Consider the following 4,880-nt stretch of genomic DNA (forward strand, 5'->3'; position numbering starts at 1 on the left):
AAAAACATCCCCACAGCATGATGCTGCCACCACCAAGCTTCACCGTAGGGATGGTGCCAGGTTTCCTCCAGATGTGACACTTGGCATTCAGGCCAAAGAGTTCAATCTTGGTTTCATCAGACCAGAGAATCTTGTTTCTCATGGTCTGAGAGTCCTTTACATGCCTTTTTGCAATCTCCAAGCGAGGTGTCATGTGCGTTTTACTGAGGAGTGGCTTCCCTCTGGCCACTCTACCATAAAGGCCTGATTGGTGGAGTGCTGCAGAGATGGTTGTACTTCTGAAATGTTCTCCCATCTCCACAGAGGAACTCTGGAGCTCTGTCAGAGTGACCATCGGGTTCTTGGTCACCTCCCTGACCAAGGACCTTCTCCACCGATTGCGCAGTTTGGCCGGGCGGCCAGCTCTAGGAAGAGTCTTGGTGGTCCCAAACTTCTTCCATTTAAGAATGATGGAGGCCACTGTGTTCTTGGGGACCTTCAATGCTGAAGACATTTGTTGGTACCCTTCCCCAGATCTATGCCTCGACACAATCCTGTCTCRGAGCTCYAYGGACAATTCCTTTAACCTCATGGCTTGGTTTTTGCTCTGACATGCACTGTCAACTTTGGGACCTTAAATAGACAGGTGTGTGCCTTTCCAAATCATGTCCAATCAATTTAATTTACCACAGGTGGAATCAAGTTGAAGAAACATCTCAAGAATGATCAATGGAAACAGGATGCACCTGGGCTCAATTTCGAATCTCGTAGCAAAGGGTCTGAATACTTATGTAAATATGGTATTTCTGGTATTTCCATAATATATAAAAAAAAAAAGTTTTTTCTTTGTCATTATGGGGTATTGTGTGTTGATTGATGAGGATCATTTAAAAAAATCTATTTTAGAATAAGGCAGTAACGTAGCAAAATGTGGAAAAAGTCGACGGGTCGGAATACTTTCAAAATGTACTGTATTAATCCATGGCTCCCCCACGGGGTAGAATTTTAGAGGATAAAGGAGGCACTGAAAAGTTTACAATGTYGCGAGGTTGAGGGGACTGAGGGCTGATAAAGACATCCATTGTACCACAACCACCATGACAGCCTCCTCTCATCTCCATCCCTGTGTTGTACCTACTTCCTCCTCCTCAACCTCCACTCCTCGACCGGAGTCACCATCAGTCCTTACATACTCTCTACCCAAGTCTCTCTACAATTAGGCCTTACCTCAGCTTCAGGTTCTCCATAAACTGCTCTATGTTCACCTCGTCCAGAAGGACAAAATCAGACTTCCCAAACTCCAGGTCTTCCAGCGCCGCCATCCTGACGGACAGAACGACAAAAAAAGATAGAGAGGAACGGAAGTCTCTAGGGGAGAGAGAGAGAGAGAGAGAGTAGAGGACTCTAGGGAAGAGAGAGAGAAGTGAAGGCAGGCAGGCAGAATAGGCTGCTGGGGCCCGGTAGTGAAAGTGAAGCTGAGGCAGGGTGCTGTGTTGTGGGTGTGGGTGTGGCATAACTCTGTTCTTTTGTGGTGTGGGGTGTTGGCTTAGTCATAGTCAAATGAGGGCTGTGGTCGGACTCTCTGTTGTGTGTGTGTGGTGTGTGTGTGTGTGTGTGTGTGGTGTGTGTGTTGTGTGTGTGTGTGTGTGTGTGTGTGTGTGTGTGTGTGTGTGTGTGGTGTGTGTGTTGTGTGTGTGTGTGTGTGTGTGTGTGTGTGTGTGTGTGTGTGTGTGTGTGAGTGAGAGAGAGAGGGGGGTGAGCGCGTGCGGCGGGTATATATATAATGGAAAGCGAAGAACTATCATTAAACACAGAAAACACTTCTGCATCCTCCATCTCCTCTTTCTCTCTTCCTGCCACAGGCCTCCAGACCTCTTTGTTCAGAGGAAAACCACTGAGTGAACGTTGCAGAGGCGTATGACAACAAGAAAGTCATACTGTATCTCTCTTAGCCTCCCCTCTCTTTTTCCACCTTTCTCTCTCTTCTCTCTCTCCCCTCTTCTATCCTGTCTGTGTATCTATCTATCTATCTCTCTTTCATAGAAAGACCCCACTCCACAAAGATACTTGATCTGAAATTAAGAAGAAGAAACCAACTGAACACTGAGACACAGAGGCTCAATCCACTGCCAACAATCTACAATTAGCCTGTAAATTAGCTGTAAATTTTAGGACAAAATGCCCTCTTCTCCTGGAAGATCAGGGTATTCCTTGGAAGGATCAGGGTTTTCCTTGGAAGGATCAGGGTATTCCTGGAAAACGGCATCGAAAGGATCGGTTAACATGGCCCAATAGAATGCGCGCTTCGCTTCTAGTCCTTAGGAAACTGTGCAGCTAATTTAATTTTTTTATGTATTATTTCTTACATTGTTAGCCCAGGAGACCTTAAGTGATATTACATACAGCCGGGAAGAACTATTGGATATCAGAGAGACGTTAACTTACCAGCACAACCAGCATTACGACCAGGAATAGGACTTTCCCAAAGCGGATCATTTATCTGCACCCCCCAGAGCATTTGAACTGATTCCAGAGGCCGACCCAAAACAACGCCGACGGAGGAACGGGTGCTGGAGCGGTCTTCTAGTGAGGCTTCTAGTTAACAAAGTCGACAAAATCAGGGCAAGAGTTGCTTTACAAAGAGATGTCCCGGATTGTAACATACTCTGTTTCAAGGAAACATGGCTAGCTTGGGACATGCTGTCGGAGTCAGTACAGYCAACCAGCCGACAGGAATAAACATCTCTCCGGTAAGAAGGATGGGAGTGTATGTTTCATGATTAACAACTCATGGTGCAATTGTAACAACATACAAGAACTCAAGGTCTTTTGTTCACCAGACCTAGAATTCCTCACAATCAAATGCCAACCGTATTATCTCCCAAGAGAACTCTCCTCGGTTATTGTCACAGGCGTGTATATCCCCCCGCAAGCTGATACCAAGACGGCCATCAAGGAACTTCAATGGACTTTATTTAAACTGCAAACCATATATCCCGAGGCTGCATTTATTTTAGCTGGGGATTTTAACAAAGCTAATTTAAGAACAAGGCTACCTAAATTCTATCAGCATATCGATTGCAGTACACGAGTGAGTAACACGCTCGACCATTGCTACTCTAACATTCGCAATGCATCAGCATATCTGACCATGACTCCATCTTGTTGCTCCTCTCCTATATGCAGAAACTAAAACAGGAAGCGCCCGTGCTTAGGTCTATCCAACACCGGTCTAACAAATCAGATTCCGCGCTTCAAGATTGCTTCGATCACGTGGACTGTGATATGTTCTGGGTAGACTCAGAGAACAACTTTGACAAATATGCTGACTCGGTGAGCGAGTTTATATGGAAGTGTATAGGAGATATTGTACCCACTGTGACTATTAAAACCTTCCCTAACCAGAAACTGTGGATTGATGGCAGCATTCGTGCAAAACTGAAAGCACATACCACCGCATTTAWTCATGGCATGGCAACTGGGAAAATGGCCGAATACAAACAGTGTAGTTATTCCCTCCGTAAGGCAATCAGACAAGCAAAGTGTCAGTATAGAGACAAAGTGGAGTTGCAATTCAATGGCTCAAACACGAGACGTATGTGGCAGGGTCTACAGACAATCACGGATTACAAAAAGAAAACCAGCCCCGTCACGGACATCAACGTCTTGCTTCCAGACAAATTAAACAACTTCTTTGTGCRCTTTGAGGACAATACAGTGCCATTGACACGGCCCGCTGACAAAGACTGTGGGCTATCCTTCTCCGTGGCCAATGTAAGTAAAACATTTAAACGTGTTAACCCTCRCAAGGCTGCCGGCCCAGACGGCATCCCTAGCCGCGTCCTCAGAGCATGCACAGACCAGCTGGCTGGTGTGTTTACGGACATATTCAAACAATCCCTATCCCAGTCTCCTGTCCCCACATGCTTCAAGATGGCCACCATTGTTCCTGTTCCCAAGAAAGCAAAAGTAACTGAACAAAAGGACTATTGCTGTGTAGCACTCACTTCTGTCATCAAGAAGTGCTTTGAGAGACTAGTCAAGGATAATATCACCTCCACCCTAGACCCACTTCAATGTGCTTACCAATAGGTCCACAGACAATGCAATTGCCATCACACTGCACACTGCCCTATCCCATCTGGATAAGAGGAATACCTATGTAAGAATGCTGTTCATTGACTACAGCTCAGCCTTCAACACCATAGTACCCTCCAAGATCATCATTAAGCTTGAGGCCCTGGGTCAGAACAGTGCCCTGTGCAGTTGGGTCCTGGACTTCCTGACGGACCGCCCCCGGGTGGTAAAGATAGGAAACAATATCTCCACTCCGCTGATCCTCAACACTGGGGCCCCACAAGGGTGTGTTCTCAGCCCGCTCCTGTACTCCCTGTTCACCCACGACTGCGTGGCCATGCACGCCTCCAACTCAATCATCAAGTTTGCAGACAACACAGTGGTAGGCTTGATTACCAACAACGACGAGACAGCCTACAGGGAGGAGGTGAGGGCCCTCGGAGTGTGGTGCCAGGATAATAACCTCTCACTCAACGTCAGCAAAACAAAAGAGATGATTGTGGACTTCAGGAAACAGCAAAGGGAGCACCCCCCTGTCCACATTGACGGGACAGCAGTGGAGAAGGTGGAAAGTATTAAGTTCCTCGGTGTACATATCCCCGACAATATGAAATGGTCCACGCACACAGACAGTGTGGTGAAGAAGGCGCAACAGCGCAGATTTTTACCTTGGCAGTTCGTGGATTCAATCTTGCAACCTTTTGGTTACTAGTCCAACGCTCTGACCACTAGGCTACTTCCAACGCTCTAACCACTAGGCTACTTCCAACGCTCTAACCACTAGGCTACTTCCAACGCTCTAACCACTAGGCTACTTCCAACGC

At 46.7% G+C, this 4,880-nt stretch overlaps 1 pseudogene; it reads right to left on the reverse strand.

Annotated features, from left to right (window-relative positions):
• Positions 1-1,376, reverse strand: part of LOC111956037 (unconventional myosin-Ig-like) — an 89,742-nt pseudogene extending 88,366 nt beyond the window's left edge.
• Between the last annotated feature and the right edge of the window lie 3,504 nt (positions 1,377-4,880).

This window comes from Salvelinus sp. IW2-2015, linkage group LG31, assembly GCF_002910315.2.
Source record: "Salvelinus sp. IW2-2015 linkage group LG31, ASM291031v2, whole genome shotgun sequence".
Taxonomy (NCBI): Eukaryota; Metazoa; Chordata; class Actinopteri; order Salmoniformes; family Salmonidae; genus Salvelinus; species Salvelinus sp. IW2-2015.